This window comes from Pan troglodytes, chromosome 5 (genome assembly GCF_028858775.2).
Source record: "Pan troglodytes isolate AG18354 chromosome 5, NHGRI_mPanTro3-v2.0_pri, whole genome shotgun sequence".
In the NCBI taxonomy this organism is placed as follows: Eukaryota; Metazoa; Chordata; class Mammalia; order Primates; family Hominidae; genus Pan; species Pan troglodytes.
The window spans coordinates 7,484,499-7,508,513 of record NC_072403.2 but is presented as its reverse complement, the minus strand read 5'-3'; the positions used below and the strand labels follow the sequence as shown (position 1 = coordinate 7,508,513).

Below are 24,015 nucleotides of genomic sequence, written 5' to 3'. Positions count from 1 at the left end.
GTTAATCCCTATTCCTTGGCTGTGGTCCATTTAGGCTTTGAATTGAGCCTAGCTATTCTTTCTCTCTTCAGCCTTAGACGTTTTGTCATTCCAAGGTTTTAGCTTGGTTTTTTACCCTCTGCTGCTAGATGTAGCTTCAAAATCTGACAAACATGTTGTAATGAAGACCTGTTGTTTCCTTGTTCTAGGCTCCTTCTCTCTAGCAGGACATTATCTTCACAGCACTGTGAGACTGTGGAAGATTTTACTCTGTCTTTCTGGCCAAACTCCGCAGTCTTCTACACCACCCCTGCATTCAGCCAATGACTAATGAGGAAAGCCAGCTTTGCATTTGGCCCTCTCTCGCTTCCAATTCTTTGGGCTGGTTTGATGCAACTGCCAAAAGCTCTGATGGCATCTCCTTACCTGAGCCTAGCACCTCTTTTTGGGGTCAGAGTTGGCAAATGCTCCCAGGAAAAAAAAAAATGGCCAGTGATCCTTGGATTACCTTGAAAGGACTTCTTTCTTATTTGAAATTTAGTTCATCTAATTATTGTTGCTTTTGCATCTCTCCAGTGCCTTTAGAAACATGATCATTCCAATTTAGCTTTTCAAATTGCAGCAGAAATGCTGCCCTTTCCTGATCTCCTATATTATACTCAAATTTTTTGATTTTTAATTACAACTCTCTTGGGTTTCGTGTGTTGTTTGAACATGAGAAACCACTTGATGAAGATGACTGTACATTACACAGAGAACTGGAGTTTCATTGAGTACATTTCATGTTAGGCATGAGCAAGAGGAGTACGGATATCAGGAAGCTAAAGGGGTGGACTATAGTTGACACAGTTGATTGTCTTCTCAGGATTTATCCCTTGCTTCTTTCCTCTTAAGAGGAAAGTTCAGGCATCTACCTTCCCATGTGGTATTCGCTTTCATATGACTTATGGGAAAGCTAATTCTCTACTTAGCTTTATGGAGTGGATCTAATTGGTATAAGTATAATCTCATCTCTATTGCTAATGATTTAGTTAAGGAAAGCATAGGTATTCCCACGGTTTGGGATGGATGGATTTTTGACACTACCTTTGCATGTGGGAGATTCTCACCTGGGAAAGGTGGAAAACAACAAAGGTATGAGGTTTTATAATTTAGTTTCTAAAGCAGCATCAGAAGCTGAATAATGTTTAGCTTAAGCAGCTCAGTGATCTCAATGTTGTTCCAACATGTGGCATCATATGCCCCAAGTAGCCTCTTAAGGCAAAGTGTGTCTGTTTATGTGTGATCCAGTCCCTGATCATTCGCATGAAAGCGAATAAGGCCTCATTGTAATGCAAGGTATTAGATCCCTTTGCAACTCATAGTGCCATAAATCAGAGCCCTGTGGTTGACTTGGCCCTTCAGTTTCATCTGCAATAACAATTGAAGCTCTGTCTTCAGAACTGAACTGGATACATAGCTAAAGTCAACCCAGGGAGTGACCGCTTTTCTCTGGCATTATATCTTCATTTCCCCCATAATTCATTTGAACAGGAATTTCTGTGGCTTAAGCCAAGAAATAGCAGCCCATTCACATTTGTAAATGCTCCTGCATAGCTATAATTATATCTTTAATAATTGGGCCCTAGTGATGTTTTCGTTTTATGCCCATCAGTATTTCATGCTTAAATGAATGAAAAGTTTCATATTTTCATTTCTTCCTTCAACAAACATTGACTGGTCATTTGCTATTTCAGGCACTGTGTTGGGAGTAAGCAATGTGGAGTCATCTCTTCCCCCAGAGAAACACTGACAAGTATTAGCTCACAGACATGTGTGCACAAAGATGGATGCTCACAGTTGTCCGTTGGAGCACTGTTTGAAGCAGCAAAAGGAACCAATTCAACTTTCCCTGAGTAGGAAAATGGCTAAATAAATGGTAACTTATTCACAGAAGGGAATATAATACAGCTGTTAAAATCATGAAAAAAGGTACATATTATACCATGAATAAATCTCAAAAACATCAGTTCTAAAAAAAAGAAAGTAGCTAAAGTATCCACCCAGCCTGATACCATTTACATAGACCTTAAAGATCCAATACCTGCAATAGTATATCTTGATCAGGAATTTGTATGTGTGAAATAAAATTACAAAAACATGCTGTAAGATGGGCATTTCCTCTGAAAAGGAAAGCATGAGGGAAGTATGGGGGTGAGGCTTTATCTGGTCGGTAACATTACTTTTTTTTAAGAAGAAAGATGAAGCCAAACAGACAAACTATCAATTTTTGCTTAATTTTGGTGGTGGGTACTTAAGTGTCAGTTATATATTTTTTTCTGCATGAAATATTTTAACATGAAAACAACATTTAAATAAAAAACACAGAGGCATTATCTGTGAGTATAATAGCTCACATTTTAGTGAGGAAGAGAAACAAGCAAACTAAGAGTGGTTTGATAAATGCTGATAACACAAAAGACAGGGCAGCTGCTGGCAGCTCAGCCTGGGGGCTTGGGAGGGCCTCTTGGAAGAGGTAATGGTTGACTGAAATGTTGAAAAGCCGCATGGAGTTAGGAGGACAGGTTGGAGAGGAACATCCCAGGAAGAGAATAGAGCCATTGTTGATATCTCCATAATGGTAGAATAATAACACACATTACTAAAAATTTATCTTGCTAACCAAGGCCAAGACTCCCCTGGGTTGGAGATAAGATAAGCTCCCCTTTCAGCAGCATCAGAGGCTGCTCAGGGCCTGTGACATACCCTTGGAGAAGAATCCTCCATATGCAAAGTGGCTAATGGTTAACTTCTAAAAGAAAATAGCTGAATCTGATGGCACTATGGGCCAACTACCACTTCTAAGAACTTTACCTGTTTTGACTCACTTAAACAGCCCCCTGAGGAAGGTACTATTATAGTCATCCAATTTACAGATGGGGAAACTGAGGCACAGAGAAGTGAAATAATTTGCTCCCAGATACTCAGCTGTAAGGGGCAGAGCCAAGATTTAAACCCAGACAGTCTGGCTTTACAGTCTCATGCAAGGTCCCCAGAAGGTCTCTCTCCTGGGTCCTGAGATATTACATTGCCTGGGCTCTCAATACAGCATTGAGCTTAGCTGCCTTGGTTCCAGGCCCTCGCCTTCTGGATTCAACCCAGCTACAAAAACCCTCAGCCCTGACTTTTCATTCAATGCCTGGCTCCCAATTTCCAGCAAGCCCTTTCTGCCTTGACTCCATCTGCCCCGGCTCTTGAGCTGCTCATGCCTGAACCCCATCCCATGCCTGCCCCACGCCCTCTCCTGCCTCCTGTCTTACAGCTTGCCATCCTGCCCACCTGAGGCTCTGCCTACTGACATGCTATTCCCAGGACAAGACCAGCTTCCAGGACAAGCACTGCACTCAGAAGCCATGTCATTCAAGTCAGGGGCAGGCTTGTTAGGGTCAAAAATGGTCCAAATTCTGGGGATGTCATTTGAAAAAAGACTGTTTTCAGGAAACAATCTTCCTATCTGTGGTGATTTTAAAAATATAGTTCTCAAATTGTGTGCAGGAAAGGAAAGTAGCAATATGGGTGCAGGAAGAGCATGACTGTGTGGATAAAAAGATGATGTATGCACATGAACATGCAGAACTGAGAACTTAGGTTAAGTTACAGCAAGATATGGCAGGTACTGTGGTTTGAATGTGTTCCCCAAAGTTCGTGTGTTGGAAACTAAATCTTCAATGCAACAGCAGGACCTTCAAGAGGTGATTGGGTCATGAGAGTTCTGCGCTCGTGAATGGATTAATGTCAACATCATGTGAGTAATAGGTTTAATAATTGGGCCCTAGTGATGTTTTAGTTCTATGCCCATCACTATTTCATGCTTAAATGAATGAAAAGTTTCATATTTTCATTTCTTTCTCCCCTATCTTTCTCATGCACACATGCACTCTCTTTCCCTTCCATCTTCCACACCATGGGACAACACAGCAAGAAGCCCCTTGCCAGAAGCAAGCCTCATGACTTAGGACTTTCCAGCCTCCAGAATTGTAAGAAATAGATTTCTGTACTTCATATAAAAAGTATGATGTGATTGATGCTTTATATGTGCTTCTCTTGCCACTCTTTACAATAACTTCATAAGTCAGTCATTATTGTTCCTATTTAATAAATGATATAATTATGGTATAAATAGCTTGCCCAAGATCACATAGTTCACAGGCAGTGGGTCTTCCACAGAAATCTGTTAGGCTGTAAATTTTGTGCTCTTTCCGTTAGACCATGCAAGACTTTGTGTATCCTCCCTACTAAGAAATTGCACAGAAAAAAGACATCCTTATTCATAGTAGTTAGAAATGGCATAACTGAGACACCTTTTCAAGGGGAAGAGCAAATCATAAAGCTGAACAACCTCAGAAGAGGTTACAGTGAATCTTATGAAGGACCTAGATACAATTATCAGCTTACACAAAGTACAGGGGACTTTTCAATGAAATCATCAGCATGCAATCAGGAAATTCAGATCATAGAAAACACTGTAGGACAAATGACCTGATTTCTTCAACAAATGCATTACAAGGAAAAAGAAAGAGAGAGAAACTATAGGTTTAAAATGTGCTAAGAAACATATAAGCCAACTATTATGCATGGGCTTTTGGCCTGATTTGAACAGACCATAAAAAGAAATGATGAAATGATTGATTTAAACACTGACAGGAAATTTGATGATGTTAATAAATTGCTGTTACTTTGTTTTAGGTGTGATAATTATAATATAGTTGTGCTTTTTTTAAAGAGTCATTATATTTTAGAAATACCTACTGAAATATTTTGCATGAAATGATATATCTTGTTTTACTTCAAGGTAACTGAGGGAGGGAGGAATTAGATAAACGTATATATAAATAATACATGACAATGTATTGATAACTGTTGAATTATGTGAAGGCTATGGGAGGAATTATTATAATATTCTCTCTACTTTTTATATATTTTTCAGCTGGGCATGGTGGCTCACACCTGTAATCCCAGCACTTTGGGAGGCCCAGGTGGGCGGATCACCTGAGGTCAGGAGTTTGAAACCAGCCTGAGCAACATGGTGAAACCCCATCTCTACTACAAATACAAAAATTAGCTGGGTGTGGTGGCTTGCATCTGTAATTCCAGCTACTAGGGAGGCAGAGGAAGAAGAACTCCTTGAACCTGGGAGGTGGAGGTTGTGGTGAGCCAAAATCACATCACTGCACTTCAGCCTGGGCAAAAAAGCAAGACTCTATCTCAAATATATATATATATTGTCAATAAAAAGCTAGAAAAATTGGAGAGGTATATCAGGCTGTTCTTGCATTGCTATGAATAAAGAAAAGATGTTTAATTGGCTCATGGTTCTGCAGGCTGCAGAGGAAGATACACAGGTGATCTGCTTCTGGGGAGGCCTCAGGAAGCTTCCAGTCATGGTAGAAGGTAAAGAGGGAGCAGATGTCTCACATGGTAGGAGCAGGAGCAGGGAGCGGGGAGGTGCCACACGCACTTTTAAATGACCAGATCTTGAGAGAACTCACTCACCATCATGAGAATAGCACCAAAGGGATGGTGCTAAACCACGCATGAGATATCCTCTCCCATGATTCAGGCCCCACCTCCAACAATGAGCATTACATTTCAACATGAGATTTGGGCGGGAACACAGATCCAAACCACCCAAACAGAGGCAATAAAGACTACCTAGTCTAACTGTCTTGACGCTGCCTGAACCCCCTTGGTGGAATGTCAGTTACATAAAAGCCTGAACTCATTCATTCTCCCAGTCTCTTAAACTTATTATTCTTTCAAAGTTTAGTTTATTTGTTTGTTTGTTTGTTTGAGTAAACTATCACGGCGGAGAAAAGAAAGCTTAATTTCCTTGGGAACACTGTCTTGGAATGGGAAATCTTTTTGTTATATGGCATTGTAAACTTAAATCTTTCACATGTAAAAATTATGTAGCCCTCGTTTTTCATTTTCAGGGGAAGCATAAAGACTTCATGATCCATTTAGACTTAATTTAACCTGACATAAATAAATGCTGAAATGTTTCATTATGAGTTAAGTTGAAATATAGTCTAAATTTATTTTTTATATTCATTAATTTTAATTTTAATTTTTTTTGTTGTTGTTTTTGAGACAGAGTCTTGCTCTGTTGCCCAGGCTGGAGTGCAGTGGTGTGATCTTGGCTCATTGCAACCTCTGCCTCCTGGGTTCAAGCAATTCTCCTGCCTCAGCCTCCTGAGTAGCTGGGATTACGGGCGTGCACCATCACGCCTGGCTAATTTTTGTATTTTTAGTAGATACAGGGTTTCCCATGTTGGCCAAGCTTGTCTCGAACTCCTGACCTCAAGTGCTCCGCCCACCTCTGCCTCCCAAAATGCTGGGATTACAGGTGAGCCACCGCACCTGGCCTATAGTCTCAATTGATAAGTTAATTGTAAAACTCTGGGAATAACTCACTGTAGAAAGGTCTTCAGTATGAACTAAATTTTAAAAACTCTTTTATCTGAGCACATTGGTGTTATTTGGCTTTGCAACCATCATTCTTATTTCTCATTTACTGACTGTCGATTACATACAGGTGTAAGGGAAGAATAATGTGCCTGATTAATTAATTAAAGGCAGTTATTAAAAGAAAACAATATAATGCTACGCATAATGGTGCCGGGTTGGACCCCTGGGCTCCTTTACCTCGGGCCCAGTAACTATCATCTATAAGCCTCAGTGTACTCAGGTGGAAAATGGAGGCAATTTCAGTCCCTACCTTCCACAAAGCTGTGAGAGATTCCATGTAATAATACATTCCTGGCACATAGAATATGCTCTACATGTACTAGCTCTTGTTCATTCCTGGGATCCCTGTGTGTATTATAACGATAATATGGGCTGGGTATGGTGGCTCATGCCTGTAATTCCAGGACTTTGGGAGGCCAAGGCAAGAGGATAGCTTGAGATCAGGAGGTTGAAGCTGCAGTGAGCTAGGATTGATGCCACTGCACTCCGGCCTGGGCAACAGAGTGAGACCCTGCCTCAAAAAACAAACAAACAAACAAACAAAAGATAATACAGGCACCATGCAGCAGCTATAGAGAATGTGGAAGACTCGGCCCAGGCTTCTGGCTATCACCTGAGTTGAAGAGCAAGAGCTCACTCTGCACGGCACTTGCTATGTCTGAGGTCATGTGTGGCGAGGTGAGAAACTGGGTCCTGAGCGGCCTCCAGCACCAATCAGCCACACCAAGCCTGCAAGTCCCTGAAAGGAGACTTTTGTTTAAAATGAAATTCCACATGTTTCAGGGCAGGAAATTGAAATAGTGTCTCTGAAAATGATGAAAAGAAGGGATTTTAAACATGCACATATGTACATATTTTAGGTAGCAGTGAAGATACTTTTAGTCACAGAAGCTTACCAAATTTTAAGGACTGCAACATTTTTTAAAGGAGGATACCAAAAATGTGTCTGGACCTCTCCCTTTAAGTAAACGTAATTGGGAGCACCTCTTCTGGCTGAATGTGACCTTCGCATACAATTTTGTTTGCCTTTCCAACGGTTCTCAGCATTTGTCTTTCGTTAAAAAAAGATACAACTGCAGGAGGAGTAGGAAGCTATTGTCATTCTAGATGCCCATCGTTTGTTTTTCCAACATCTTGTAAGAGAGAATATACTCCAGGATGGTTAATACTTACGATGTTCCCGGTTTGTAGGCTCCATCAGCTTTGCCATGTAGGTGAGGACTTCTTTTGGGAATTCTCAACATTGATCCAGTGGCCAATAATACATATGCTGAGCATGTCTACAAATGCAGCTTTTATCATTTATGGCCAGAATATGTTTACGTTCTTTTAATATCTGGTTGATTCCTAGTGAAACAAGCATTTTATGCATATGTGAATGCAAAACATAACAAAAAAGTGTATAATGCAATCCACTCATTAAAAGAAAGCCCAGCTGAAGTAAGAACAGGAACAGGTCTATGTCCTTGGCAAGTTTGCCAACCTTCCCATTAAGGAATCTCTTCGGATTATGTTTTAGTTCGAAATCTTAAATGCTGATTCGGGGACATGTCACACAAGTTGTTAGAGAAAGCGTTGGTTTTATTATTCAAAGAATATTGAGTTTTGGAAATGACACATAGACACAAATGACACAAATGACAATTGACCAACTAGTTTGCCTTGCATTTTTTTTTTTTTTTTTTTTTGAGACGGACTTTTTCACTCCTGTTGCCCAGGCTGGAGTGCAATGGCACTATCTCAGCTCACTGCAACCTCCGCCTCCCTGGTTCAAGCGATTCTCTTGCCTCAGCCTCCCGAGTAGCTGGGATTACAGGCATGCGCCACCACACGCGGCCAATTTTGTATTTTTAGTAGAGACGGGGTTTCTCCACGCTGGTCAGGCTGGTCTCGAACTCCTAACCCCAGGCGATCCGCCCGCCTCAGCCTCCCAAAGTTCTGGGACTACAGGCATGAGCCACCGCGCCCGGCTGCCTTGCATTTTTATTTTAATTTTGTAAAATGTATTAAAACGTAGATGATGTTGTTAATTGCCAATTATTATCTCTTTTCATTTTCTAAAGTGGTTGACGCTGCTGTCGAAGTTGGATGATATTGCTCACGGAGGAGGCTTCTGAGAAGGGCATAAATGGGTTTAAAAAAAGCAGTGAATTGGAACGGGAATGGCAGATAAAGAGAAACACATTTTCTGCATTTTCTAATGATTACTCACATGGTTGAGCCATTGCACGTTATATTTATTAGAACGACCACCCCTCATTTAGTTTTCCTTTGAAAGGTCTTTCTTGTAAACCGTGGGTGCGTGTGTGTTTGTGTCCTGAGCTGCCAGGGCTGGGCGCCAAGTGGAAAGTGCGCAGCCGCGGAGTGGAGTCGGCGCCGGCGGGAGCGCGGGGCTCAGGGCCAGGGCCCGCCTCCAGGGGGCGGTGTGCGCCCCCGGCGCCGGAGCAGCCGCGTTTCGGGGACCCGGGCAGGCGTGGGGGGCTGCGCTGAGCTCCAGGCCTCCTGCAGGTAGGGATGCTTTGCTGACAGATTCGGGCGTCCTCCCCTGAACGAATGTCCTGGCGGGGCGTGCCCAGCCACCATCCAGCTTCAGAGGCAATGGCCGGGCGTCGTGAGAAGGGGAGGGAGAAGGAAGCGGAAGAGAGAGAGTTGGAAAGACTAGAGGAATAAGTGGCCACGTCTTTTGCCAGCCCAGCTTTAAACTGCAGTGTTTAAGGCCTCGTCTGCCCTGCTAAGGTCACAGAACTTTTTACTTTATGTGAAAAGTGCTTCCCAAGGGAGGCACAGGGACTCCGGTTCTGAAACCGATTAATGGTCTTAGAGCCCCCAGTAAGCCGTTACCAAAGTGTCTGGGTCACAGTTGCAGAGGAAGTGAGAAGCGTGTTTGACCTCATTTGAAGCGGCTTCATAGAGGGTAAACCTCAAGTTGATTTTGTAAAAAGGAAAGCCTGTGGTTTGGCCGAGAAGAATAAATAATATATTCTAGATCCACGTGCAGTGACTTGGTTTGGGAAAAAAGAATCCACAGGGAGAGGAACAGCGCAGAGGGTTCTGCGGTCTGTCGCCCAGGCTGGCTTGCAGAGAACGGAATTCAATCTAGTTAGTTTCAGCAGAAAGGGATTTGCGGCAGGATATGAAGTGGTTTACAGACTCTTTGGGAAGACTGAAGGATCAGATTCCAGACTGATCTTTTAAGAACACGACCCAAAGCCACCCTGAAGAACTAAAGAATCTAATGCCCCTCCTCGAATTCAGCAGACACCAGTGGCGTAGGGAAACGGTGGCCACAGCTGCTAGCTCCAGAACCATGCCACCTGCCCGGGTCGGAAACCACCATGACAGGCAAATTGATATAGTCAAGAAACACCCCAAGCCGAAAGCTACTGCTAGTGCTGCCAACTCTAAAACCGTGACACCCCTGGTATAACCCACACCAGCAAATAGGTTCCCTGGGCAGTGCTTTTTAATACTCCACAAAGCCAGTAAGTAGACACTGAGACCTCTCCTCCCGCTTTCAGAGCGAAACCAGGTACCTTCACAATGGTGCTTGTCAGCAGAATATTAGAAACATGCCTTCCTAATCTCGCACTAATTCTCCTGAATAGTGGAATCTAAATCACTGTAGAACCCTAGATGCAAGGGAGTTGGGGAAATATAGTAAAAACTCCAGCGTCCCAGCTCCTACAATACATGAAGGCATGCTAGGATGATGTCAGCATGGTTGCTGGTGACTCAATCCGCAGTTCCCATCACAGTCCTCCGCCTGGTTACTCAACTCCCATGCACTCCTCTCTTCTCATACGTACACTTCCAAATGGCAATGATTCCCCCTGCAGTAAAACATGGAACTCACTTTCTTCCCAAAAGGGGGAAGTGCCATGAGCCACTGCATCCTGCTCTCACGGAGGTTCTATGTTCTAGATTCTATCCTGGTGTTCATTCGAGTTCAGTCATAATCCTACCTTGATATCTTATAACCCGTAGACCTAATTATAAAGTCACATCTTATATAAAACACATCCAATATAAAATGTTAAGGGAAACGGGGAGGACAAATATAAATTGACTAGGATAGAGAAAAGAAGGAAAACAATGCGGTTACAGTCCTCATTTTTCCAAGGCTTGTGAGTCTGAGATTGGACTGTTGAGCATCCTTGCTTTATCCTGGCATGTATTTCCTTTCACCATATCCGGCGCCTCTGCTGGTTGGTGCTCTTTATCTAGTGGAGCGATCTAAGTCTTTTTTCCTGAGAGGTCCTATTTCTGTGTGGTCTTTCTTGTATTGAGATGCTGTAGTCTTCCACCGACTCTGTGATTGGACATACAGCCTTGCCTGTGATTTTCTTTGAGGGGTTCTGCAGTGGCATATTCTGACAGTGGTATGTTCAGTCTTACATTTTTAAAATAAGACCTAACATTTTAAAATAAGACACCATCGTATCCTGATTGGCTATGGACACTTCCAGCACTATTAGATCTGTTACGGATCCAAGCGGTTGTAAAGCTGCTTGCACATGGCCTGAAATTTTTGTTTTTGTTTTTTAAGACAGTCTCTCTCTGTCACCCAGGCTGGAGTGGCACAGTGGCGCAACCATACCTCACTGCAGCCTTCAACTCCTGGGGCTCAAGAAATCCTCTTGCCTCAGCATCCTGATAAGCTAGGACTATAGGTGTACGCCACCATGCACCCAGCTAATTAAAACAAATTTTTTTTGAGACAGAGTCATGGTTTTTTTTGCCCAGGCTTGTCTCGAACTTCTGGGTTCAAGCGATCCCACTGCCTTGGCCCTCACAAAGTGCTGGGATTATAGGCATGAGCTACCATGCCTGGCCTGCCCTGGGATTTTCTCAAAGCTGGCAGACTAATGGGTTATTCAGAATATGGGTCAGAGCTGCACACACACCCACATACACACACACACACACACACACACACACAGTACATATTGGTTCCCCAATCCAGAGTCGTATCAAGTGCTATAGCTCTTTATTAGCAGTAGGGGGTGCAAGATTCAGAGAGATATCCCATCGCTCACCAGATCACTGGGCACAGCAATTCTGCTGAGAGAGCAGGTTCTTGAATTCTTGTGATACAACATTCCACTCTTTGGCACACATGTAGGCACATAATGTACTTGTTTCCGCTCACTAGGTGCAATAAGAATCATATTACTAATGTGGTGTCCTCTGGAATGGTCACATGAACACAGTTCCCTGCAGATGTAATTGGGAGAGAAGGCACAGTCCTGACACAGGGTAAGACTGTGGAGGTGTATTGCTGTCCCTACCAGGTAAAAGAATATTGCTTCTGGTGGTTTTATTGGGAAAGAGACAACACATTTACCAAACTGATAGCTGCATATTGGGTGCTGGGGGCTGTGTTGATTTGCTACAGTCATAAAACTATGTCTAGAACAAAAGCTGCAATGGAAGCCATCTATTGACTAAATTAACAGTGAACCCTTATTATCCTCCAACAGCCATATGTGTTCTACATAGGTGAAGCAGGGGAGTTAAGTGGCCGTAATAGGAAATGTCATCTCTACATCTTTTTTGTTTGTTTGTTTGTTTTGTTTTGTTTTTAGACAGATTCTTACTCTGTCGCCCAGGCTGGGGGGCAGTGGCGTGATCTTGGCTCACTGCAAGCTCTGCCTCCTGGGTTCATGCCATTCTCCTCCTCAGCCTCCCGAGTAGCTGGAACTACAAGTGCCCGCCACCAAGCCCGGCTAATTTTTTGTATTTTTAGTAGAGACAGGGTTTCACTGTGTTAGCCAGGATGGTCTTGATCTCCTGACCTCATGATTCACCCGCCTCGGCCTCCCAAAGTGCTGGGATTACAGGCATGAGCCACCATGCCCGGCCATCTCTACATCTTTCAAGTCTTTGGCAGTTCATTCAGGGATGTGATGTTGCTTTTGATAACTCTTGATAGGAAGAAGTGGTTCCAGGGTTTTCCACTTGCTCCTTCTTACCTAAATAGTCCTCACTTCGTGGGCCAGGGATGAGTGTGGGGATTCTGTAGCTGGGTGTTTCTGCATACATTCATAGAGTTTCTGCATAGAGAGTGCTCTGCATTCAGAAACCCAGGAAATGCTACAGGATAAGTTTATAGACCTACAAGGTACATCATGAGAAGCACGTGAGCCAAAACTCCACTCATCACTTGACTCCTATAACCCCAACTCTGAAAGCAGAGTTCAAGCAACTGTTGGATCACCTCTTGCTACAGAGCACAGGGTCCCACCTTCTGATGTGAATGAGACCTCCTGTGCTTCAAGCCCAGCCAAGTCAGATAACTTAGTGGTCTTCAAATTTTTTTCTGCATACACTCCTGAAGACAATTTAGAAAAAATTTAGAAAAATAATGTACCCTTCACCCACTTTTTTTTTTTTTCTGAGACGGAGTCTCACTCTGTTGCCAGGATAGAGTGCAGTGGCAGGATCTTGGCTCACTGCAACCTCTGCCTCCTGGGTTTGAGCAATTCCCCTGCCTCAGCCTCCCAAGTAGCTGGGACTACAGGCATGCGCCACCACTCCTGGCTAATTTTTGTATTTTTGGTAGAGACAGCGTTTCACCATGTTGGCCAGGATGATCTCAATCTCCTGACCTCGCCTTCACCCACTTTTTAACTTGACATCTCACCTTTTCCTGATAAGTGTAAATAGTTGAAATGGATCACAGAACATTAGAAGTTTAAAAAAAGCTAACATGACAAAACCTAAGAAAGAGATCTTTCTATTGAAGATCTGCCTGATTCATCTCTATTATGTTTTTATGTAGACTGGCTTCTGGTTGTGTACATTTCCAACCTTATTTCTTCTCTACTGTCCACACATTCATGGTGCTGGTCACCACAGAAAATGAATATCACAGCATGACTTCTGGTCCTCAGGACCATGGGCAGAGGGAGTATTTCTAGAAATCATTTTTACACTAGAGGGGCTAGCAATAACATAATCATATGTGGAAGTTACTGCACCAGTAAATACATCCTCTGAAACCCTAACTAACTTGTTTATCCCAATTCAATTAGTGGACTTTCAAAAGCACCATGGCCACTGCAATGCCACCACACATGGGGAGAAGAAAGACAAAGGGCAGTGTAAAAAGAGGTATTAATTCTTAAGGTTGAAAGGTCTTACTCTTGCACATTTTACTAAAATATGTGACCCAGAAGAGCCATTTCTAGGCCTTGGAGGTGGCCTGTGCTAGTGAAAGCCTCTGAAGATTGGGGTTTGTTAGCTACGGGGCGAATCTACCGCTGCACTGTCAATAGGGACATTATGATAAAAATGTCATGTAACTTTGTGAAAAGTATCCATGGAGCCTAAACACTATAATGACATGCTATCCATCATCATTTACTTTGAAATATTTGAACAATCTCTTTAATTTTCGAAAATTTTTCAAAATTTTGAAAATTTGTCTTTTTACTCTTGAACATATAAAGTTCCATTTCACTTTCTTCTTAGGATTCCTTCATAATGTAATGTGTGTGTGTGTGTGTGTGTGTGTATGTATATATATATTTTTAGACAGGGTCTCACTCTGTTGCTCCAGCTGAAGTACGTAGTGCAATCATAGCTCACTGCAGCTTTGAACTCCTGGGCTTAAGCCATCCTCCCACCTCAGCCTCCTGACCAGCTGGGGTTACAGACATGTGCCACCACACCCAGCTAATTGCTTTTTCATTTCTTTTGTAGAGATAGAGGGTCTCACTGTGTTTCCCACGCTGGTATCGAACTCCTGGTCTCAAACAGTCCTCCCATCTCAGCCTCCCAAAGTGCTGTGATTATAGGTGTGAGCCACTGTGCCCAGCCTAATGTATATTTTTAACAGCTTTATTAAGATATAATTTATCTATTGTACAATTCACATAGTAAAGTGTGCAATTGAATGGCTTTTAATATATTCACAGACTTTTACATCGTGACCACAATATATGTTAGAACATTTTTATTTCAAAAGAAGCCCTACACCCCTCAGCTATCACCCCGGCAATTGTTCCATCTCCCTCAACCCCACCCAGTTCTAGGTCACCATTAATCCACTTTCTGTCTCTATGGAGTTGCTCACTCCAAGCATTTATATGTAAATGGAATCATGCAGTATGCTATCCTTTGAGACTGGCTTCCTTCAGTTACAAGGTTCATCCTATACTTACGCTTGAAACATTTATTAATCACCCTTTTCTGCAACCAAAAATGTATGTGAATTGAAATTGTAAAGTGTTCTTTATTTCGTGCGACCAAAAGACTTTAGGAATTTAAAGTATTTTCTGGGTCATGATTACAATGGTTGTTATCTTGCAACTTATGAAAACGACATAAATGTTATAAACGTTGCTAAAAAAATTGTGTTAATTCAAAGAGTGAAATTTTATTGGAAATGTCTCACTTACATGATGAGTTTTTAAAATTTTCTCTGTCTCTCTCTCTCTCGGGATCTCACTTTGCTGCCCAGCCTGGAGTGCAGTAGTGTAATCTCGGCTCACTGCAGCCTCAAACTCCTGGGCTCGAGCGATCCTCTCACCTCAGCCTCCTGAGTAGCTGGGACTACAGGTGCGTGCCACCATGTCTGGGTAATTTTTAAAGTTTTTTTGTAGAGATGAGGCCTCCCTATGTTGCCCAGGCTGGTCTCAGACTCCTGGGCTCAGGAGATGCTCCCAAAGTGCTGGGATTACAGGCGTGAGCTACTATGCCCAGCTGGAATTTTCTTATTTTAAAAATGTACGACGAATCTACCACCGCCAGAATCTACCACTGCCAGATGGTTCTGCCTGGATTCTTTTCCTACTTTTTGTGCTTCGTAGGTATAATTGCTGGAAAGCCTGATCACAAAATTAAGCTGATGGGAATGGAAAAGGTTTCTTGTAGAAATATCAGTCAATTCTCCCAATTCTTTCCTCTTTCTCTTCCCCCAAATCACCTAGCATTCCTTACCCAGGTCCCCACAGGACTCCTCCTGCAGAACGATGCCTCCTTTGACGGTAGATAGATATGTCAGAGATGAGGTCGTTACTCAGCGCTTGTCACTACTCACCAGCTTACTATCATATACCTGAATTCAGAACATCCCAACATGGGCCAAAAGCCAGGCCCCTTCCTTAGCAGAAAGTACCATGAGGCAGGGAAAGCTGGAACGGCAGAGGGTGGTGGGGCCTTGCTTGGTTATCAGGACAGCCTTTCCCTGTGTTTGGCATTTGAGGGTTTAGAAACCCTCGTGGAGTAAGTTTGGGAAGGCTGAGGGCTAGTGCTTTCTTTTATAAAGTGTGCTTTTGAACACTTGCCTTGAGGCAAGAGTGTATAAAGGAGGTAAGGATCTGGAAATTGATTTCTTTGAAATTATGTGTATACATTTGGGCCCAGGAGTTTGAAAACCACCCAGCCGAGGGAACTGAGACTTTGATTCCTAAGACTCAGTCCTACGACCTCTCCTGATTCCAGTCTCGGTGTTGGTCAGGCTTCAGTTACAGAGCAGAGCAGAAAGGGATTTATTTCAGGATATTAAATGGTTTATGGAATCATGGGGAAGGTGAACAAACAGGCTCTAGCCTGAACTTCCCAGGGGACTCCTGGAGTCCCGTGTAGCGAGGAAGCTTAAGGCTCTTCTCTGACAACTTGGGAAGCTGTTGCTGCGGCTGCTGCATCAGACACCCCACCATGGCGCTGAGCAGGGTGGGGTTTAGATTCCCAGCCACGTGTAAAGGCGGGCACACCATCCACGTGCCAGTGGAGTACAACTTGGCAGGCAGTGAGAAGGTGCCAGGATTTTTCGGAGTTAAGTGACTATGGTAAGTAGGATGGGCTAGAAGAAGAGTGAACGCTGGCTGAGCTTGCTGTGGCTGTGAAAGCATGCAATCCCGGGAGGGTGGCAGGGGCCAGGGGCCACCACAGGACTCAGCGTGCAGGGTTCACCTACAAAGATCACGTGGACCAAGTGTGCCTGGACCAAGTGTGCCTGAAGCGGTGCTCTGCGTGGGTACAAAATGTGACAGTAGTGTTTGCCAGTCCACTTCGCTGGCAAAGGGTGAGTTCTATGCCTACTTATTTCCAAAGACACTGCAAGGTAACTTTGTGTTTCTTCAAAGACTCTAAAGTGGGCCAGGCACAGTGGCTCACTAATCCCAACACTTTGGGAGGCTGAGGTGGGCAGATTACTTGAGCCCAGGAGTTTGAGACCAGCCTGGGCAACAAGCAAGACCCATCTACCCAAAATTTTTTATTAAATTTTTTAAATCAGGAGTTTGAGAGCAACCTGACCAACATGTGAAACCCCGTCTCTACTAAAAATACAAAATTAGCTGGGTGTGGTGGTGCACGCCTGTAATCCCAGCTATTCGGGAAGCTGAGGCAGGAGAATTGCTTGAACCTGGGAGGTGGAGGTTGCAGTGAGCCGAGATCACGCCATTGCACTCCAGCCTGGGCAACAAGAGTGAAATTCCATCTCGGAAAAAAAAAAAAAAATGAGCCGGGCTTGGTGGTGCACGCCTGTAGTCCTGGCTACTTGGGAGGCTGAGGCGGGAGGATTGCTTGAGTCCAGGAGGTTGAGGCTACCTTGAGCTATGCTTGCATCACTATACTCTAGCCTGGGCCACAGAGTGAGACTTGGTCTCTAAAAAAACAAAAATTAATTAATTAAAAATAAAATAAGATAAAAAATTAAAAACAAAGACCATAAATGCCATGAGTTGATTTATGTTTGTTTTTTCTAACATTTTATTCCCAGCATAGGGAATAAATGCAGAAGAGGTGCTTCATAAATATGTACTGAATTAACAGATAAAACGAGGGTTCATAATAAGAACCTAGACTCCTTGGAGGGTCCATGAGAAGGTTTTTCTTTGTGTCTGCGTGACAAATTGTCAGTCCCAGGATGGTGCCAGAAGTAAAGTTGGGTCATTGGAGGGTGACTTTGACAACGTCTGACATCTGCAGAGAAGAGGCAGATGTTTCGATCACCTAGCCGACACCGTTCATGACGTCAAAGGCCATGGTGGCTTTACAGCTACAATCTCAACAGCAACAAGGATTTAATGAGGGCCGATTATGTGCAAGATACTATAGTAAGTGCTTAACATTCGTTATCTCATGTAATCCTCACAATAGGCCTTGGGGTAGCTTTTATTATTCCTATTTATAAGTGAGCAAACGTTGTCTCGGGTAGGTAAGTGACCAACCCAAGGTCCTTGGATTAGAGCCTAGTTGAATTTTCACTTGAACCATTTACTCTGGCCACAGAATAGGAACATTGGAAGGAAATCCAGAGGACTTGGTGATATGGTTTGGATCTATGTCCCCACCCAAATCTCATGCTCAATTGTAATCCCCAATATTGGAGGTGGGGCCTGGTGGGTGGTGATTGGATCGCAGGGCTGGTTTCTCATGGTTTAGCATTTGGTACTGTATAGTGAGTGAGTTCTCATGAGGTCTGGTTGTTTAACAGTGTATGGCATTTCCCCCTCCTTCTTCCTCCTGCTCTGGCCATGTGAGGTGTCTGCTTGCCCTTTGCCTTCCACCATGTCTGTAAGCTTCCTGAGGACTCTCCAGAAGCCAAGCAGATGCTGGCACCATGCTTCCTGTACAGTCTGCAGAACTGTGAGCCAATTAAATCCCTTTTCTTTATAAATTACCTAGTCTCAGGTATTTCTTTATAACAGTGTGAGAACAGACTAATATGCTTGGGCTCTGGACCCAGCTCTGCTGCTGCCTGCCCTGGCTTGGTGGACGTCGCCAGCCTCTCTCCTGCCCTGCCCACAAAGAGAAGTGTACTTCCCAGCCACTGCTGGGGGACAGTCACGTGGCCAACTCTGCCCAACAGGCAGTGAGTGGAGATGACTTGTGCTCTGTGTGGGTGAAGCACTTTGATCGCTGGTCGCCTCCTTTTCTCTCACCGTGAGACGGAGGAGACACGTGTTCGCCAGCCTCCCAGATGAGAAGGCCGTGTGCTTTGATGCTGTGGCTGTAAGATGAAAGAGCCTCCATCCTAGGTCCCAAACGGGGCTGTAGAGCAGAATTTTGTGCAACTCATGTTGGATACCATGTGAGCAAGAGCACACGTGTATGTTGAGGCACTGGGATTTTAGGATTGTTTGTCAACATAGGTAACCCAGGTTATTGTGACTAATGCATTTGATCCACTCTTGTTAATCCTCTAAGTATCGGTTTTGCTATCTGTAACTGATGATAATAATATCTATCCGCCAGCTATCTGGGGGCTGTTAAAAGAGATAAGGGAGGAAATGGTTCCCTCCAGGTCTAACATTCTCCAGAACCATCTAGCTTAGTGAAATGGCATGCTCTAAAAATAGAGTTTTCTTCATGGCCATTGTATTATGTGCTTAAGGTCTTAAGATCTGACCTTCCGTATTCGCAGATTTGATGACAAAGAGCCGGAACTAGAGATGTCCAGGGCTTCCTGTGGCTTTGGGTTGGGATTTTTCCAAGCTTCTGTCAGAGGTCAATTCTATGTTATTTTGAGAAAGGTGTTGCAGTGAGCCTTGTTTTTGTCTCTCCCTACCCTTGTAATGCAAAATATGGGAGGTATAGACCATTCCCAAAGCTGCCCTGTGGGTTATTAAATAGTGACTGCAGTCAGGGCTGGTGTGGAAGACATTTCGCAAGCTCCCTAATATTTTTATTCTCCCCTTCTTGGACATAACGGAGGATTACATTTCTCCAACTTCCCAGAGCCTTGCTTTGGCTAATGAGATGGGAGTGGCAGGGACACAGGTCACTTTTGGGTGGAGGCATGGAAGAGCTGCTGGGAGACTTCTATGTTCTCTCTACCCACAGCAGTGAACTTGAAGACTGTCTGGGGAGATGGCCATGACCTCAGATGGTGAAACTCTGTCAGCCCAAGTCTCTGACTGGCTGAGGTGAGCAGAGCACCCTTCTGCAGAACAGCTGTGGACATGTGGTGTAGGCAGGAAGTCAACCATTGTTGTTTTGAGCCATGGAGATTTGGCCATTGGTTCCTATTGCAGAATAAATTAGTTTGAACTGGCTAATTCCATTAGGACTGAGACAAAATAGCAATATTAGACCTCTGGACTGGGAGGCAGCAGTCTTGGATTTTAGGTCTCACTGGGGGAACCATGGACTTGGTCTCCCTGGGCTTCAGCTTCCTCATCAGTAAATAAAGGGAAATGAACTACATTTTCTCTCAATCATCTGATGATTCTAATAGTTTCTCTATTTGTCTCTCTCTCTCTCTTACTCTTTTCCTCTCCTTCTCTCATCCATCCACTCACCCTTCCACCTATCCATCCATCCGTCCATCCATCCATCCACCCATCCGTCCACCCATCCACTCATCCATCCACCCATCCACTCATCCATCCATCCACCCACCCACCTATCCATTCATCCGTCCATCCATCCATCCACCCATCCATCCACCCATCCACTCATCCTTCCACCTATCCACTCATCCATCCATCCACCCACCCATCCATCCATCCACCCATTCATCTACCCACCCATCCATTCACCCATGTACTCATCCATCCATCCATCCACCCACCAGTCCACTCATCCATCCACCGACCCACCCATCCATCTACCTATCCACTCATCCATCCACTCTTCCACCCACCCATCAGTTTATTCTTCTATTTACCCATCCTTCCATTCACCCATCCACACACCCATCAATCCCTCTATCTCTTTATTTATTCATCCATCCTTATTCTAAAGACCAAAGCAAGTGACTGAATCATGATATTTTCACAAAATTCAACTCATATTTTACTTAATTAACATCATATGCAAAAGTTACCTTAAAAGAAGAAAGCAAACTTATCATGAACTTTTCCTTAGATGACATTATTTCTGAGAGGAAGAAGAATCCAACATTTTCATTGTGAGAAAACCTTTTGTTTCTAAGGTGGGCCTTGCTTCATTTTATTTGCACATAGAAAGAATAAGGAGCTCTTGAGTTGGGGTCAGACAGCTGGAAAAGATATTTAATCAAACATATTCTAATCAAAATAGTTTTGCTTCCCTTCTTACATCAATTTACTGAATCAAAAATAAACTTCCTCTTATTGAAACTTGATTCCTGACAGATGGAGAAAAAGGGGTAGGAACCTGGAGAAAAGATCACAACTGAGTGACTTGGCAACCTCCTGGTGAGAGTCTCCATCCAAAAGGGCAAGCAGGCAAGAAAATGAGAATAAGATTTACAGGAGAAATTTATATCATGAAAGCAAAGATTGGTGCAAACCCACGTGTATAACACTTTAAGGAATCTGGCAAAGAAAACATAATTCCTCTCCTGTAGAAAGGAGAAAGGGCCACAGGCTAAGATTCTGGGTGAGGAGGAATCCCTAGACAGAGAGGAAATTTTGCTGTTTGTTATCAGGTAATAGATCATGTTTCACTTGGAAAAACAGCTAGGAAGATGGAAGTTTATTGGAAAGCTGGCCAGATCTCCTGAGCCAGGGGTATCAATAAACTCTCTCAAGTAGTGACTGTCTTTTCTTTGGTTAAGATTTGGCTTCATTACATATAAAAGAAAACCCCCAGTTATAGTGACTTAAGCATACAAGTGTTCATTTTGTTATCAGGTCTAAATGTAGGCATTCCTGAACTAGTATGGCAGCTTCACAATGTCAGCAGAGACCCAGGCCCCTTCTTCCTTTCCGATCCCACATCCTTAGTGCATAGCTTCCATTGTCAGGGTAACCTCATGGTCCAAAATAGTTGGTGGAGCTCCTGCCATCACATCTGCATTCCAGACAGCAGAAAAAAGGAGCCACGAAATGGCAAAATGGGCTCACTACCCAACTGAATTATCTCTTGTTAAGAAACCCTCCCCAAAGCCCCACTAGTACTGTCCCATTGGCCAGAATATAGTTATTGGCAATACTTAGCTATAAAGGCGATTGGGAGATGTAGTTTTTAGTTGGCCAAGTTGCCACCCCCAAATAAAATCAGGGTTCTGTGACCAAAGAAGAGAAGAAAGGATATTATGAGGCAACTAACAGCTTCTGTTATGTTATTTTTTCCCATCTATTATCTATGAGATGACTATTGAACTTAGTTATATATTCAGAAATCTTAAAGCATACTCAATTATCAGCAGAGAAAATAGTACCTTGGCTCTAAATTCTAAAATGTGTCATTTAATTTACATAAGTAGGCTGGTGTTTCCAGAGTATGTTCTGACAATACCTAGTTTCATGGGCTGTCAGTAGCTGTCAATGATGCAATTTGAAAAGTCAATTCTAGTGACAAATCTTAAAGTAATTTTCACAAGCCTTTAATGTGCTAATGTGTTTTGTGATTCTCCACAAACAATGTCTTCCCAAATCATCTGAGTGTTTTCTCCCTGAGCATTTCATGAAATTACTGCTCCATAGAACACATGGCCTTGGAAGACCAGGTCTCCCTTGCTCCCTCCCTCCCTCCCTTCCTTCCTTCCTTCCTTCCCTCCCCTCCTCCCCCCGTCCCTCCCCTCCTCCCTCCTTCCCTCCCCTCCTCCCTCCTTCCCTCCCTCCCTCCCTCCTTCTCTCCCTCCCTCTCTCCCTCCTCTCCCTCCCTCTTCTCCCTCCCTCTCTCCATCCTTCTCTCCCTCCCTCTCTCCCTCCTTCTCTCCCTCCCTCTCTCCCTCCTTTCCTCCCCTCCTCCCTCCTTCCCTCCCTCCCTCCTTCCCTCCCTCCTTCTCTCCCTCCCTCTCCCTCCCTCTCTCTCCTTCCTCTCTCCTTCCTTCCTTCTTTCCTTCCTTCCTTCCTTCCCTTCCTTCACTCCCTTCCTCCCTCCTTCCCTCCCTCCCTCCTTCTCTCCTTCCCTCTCTCTCTCCCTCTCTCTCCTTCCTCTCTCCCTCCTTCCTTCCTTTTTTCCTTTCTCTTCCCCCCCACCTCTCTCTCTCTCTTTTTCTTTCTTTCTTTCAAATCAAGGCCTTGCTCTGTCACCTAGGCCGAAGTGTAGTGGTGTGATCAAGGCTGTCTGCAGCCTAGACATCCTGGGCTCAAATGATCTTCCCACTTTAGCCTCCCAAGTAACTGGAACTACAGGAGCACCGCCAAGCCCAGCACTTTGGGAGTCTGAGGTGGGAGGATTGCTTAAGACCAGGAGTTCAAGACCAGCCTGGGCAACATAGTGAGACCTCCATCTCTACAGGAAAAAAAAAAAAATAGCTGGATGTGGTGGCCTTGGCATTCCAAAATGCTGGGATTCCAGGCATGAGCCACTGTGCCCACCCAGGTCCTCTATTTCTTTGTAATCTTGCTAGTCTGCTGTAAGCAATCCCAATATGTTTTCTAATTGCTACTCAAGTAGTCGGGTGATTCTGATCATTTCACAAGGGATTCAGAAATACTGAATTTTCACCCTGTGATGAAAGAGAGATCGGATCCCACGGGATGGAGGAGCAGCTCCTGCCCCCAGCTCCCTCCTCCACTCACACTTCAGGCTTTCTGTTCACAGTCCTGCCCTATCCTGGGAGTTGGGCTCCCATGAGTCTTCCTCCAGGGTGATGCATTCTCCGACAGTAGTTGAAGAATGTACGAGGTAAAGTTATTTCAAAAACGTATCACTCCACCGTATCATTTATCTGAACACAGAATATTCCAACACAGGCCGAAATACTCAGCTTCTCAGAACACCCTCAGCCTTCATAGAATTTATATAAGACAGGGGCAGACAGAGTGTCCTGGCGCCTGTTTAATCATTAACCAAGGCTCTCCATGTTTGAGAAAGTTGGGGAAGATGTCACTCTTTTGGACAAAAAGTACAATAGGGCTTTCCGGGGGCTGGGGCAAGGGCAGTTGGGAGTCAGTGTTTAGTGGGTGCAGAGTTTCAGTCTGGGAAGATAAGAAGGTTCTGGAGATGGTGGTGGTGGCTGCACAACATTGAGTGCAGTAATGCCACTGAACTGTGCACTTAAAAATGGCTAAGTGGGCACATTTGATGTTATATGTATTTTACCACAGTACAAATACAAATGAAAAAAGAGAAAAAGAGATGGCTTTCTTCTGTGGGGTGGGAGAGCAGCTGTGATTCCTGGCTTGTTCGTGGGAAAAGAGCACCTGTGGAGATGGAGGATCAGGGAAGGGTTTTCTTCTTGCCATCTTTATCAGCCTGTGTTTCTTATATCCCGGGGATCCCGGGAGCACAGAGTGCCTGCTGTCGACTTCATCCTTGTGCTCTGCATACCCAGGGGCAGGGTGGGGAGGGTTGTCAATACACATTTTTGTTTGTTTGTTTGTTGGTTTGTTTTTGAGATGGAATCTCGCTCTGTTGCCCAGGCTGGAGTGTAGTGGTGTGGCCTCGGCTCACTGCAACCTCCATCTCCGGGGTTCAAGCAATTCTCCCGCCTCAGCCTCCTAAGTAGCTGGGATTACAGGCACCCACCACCACACCCAGCTAATTTTTCTATTTTTAGTAGAGACAGGGTTTCACCATGTTGGCCAGGCTGGTCTCAAACTCCTGACCTCAGGTGATCCGCCCACCTTGGCCTTCCAAAGTGCTGGGATTACAGGTGTGAGCCACTGCACCCGGCCTAACGCACGTAATTTTAACGAC

The 24,015-nt window shown here is 44.1% G+C and overlaps 1 long non-coding RNA gene across 1 annotated transcript in view; it reads left to right on the top strand.

The window, feature by feature from the left end:
* The first annotated feature begins 8,862 nt into the window (after positions 1–8,862).
* Positions 8,863–24,015, top strand: part of LOC104006680 (uncharacterized) — a 96,501-nt gene continuing 81,348 nt past the window's right edge. The window contains exon 1 of the long non-coding RNA XR_680534.3: positions 8,863–8,994. This is a non-coding gene — a long non-coding RNA (uncharacterized LOC104006680). The remainder of the gene's footprint in view (positions 8,995–24,015) is intronic.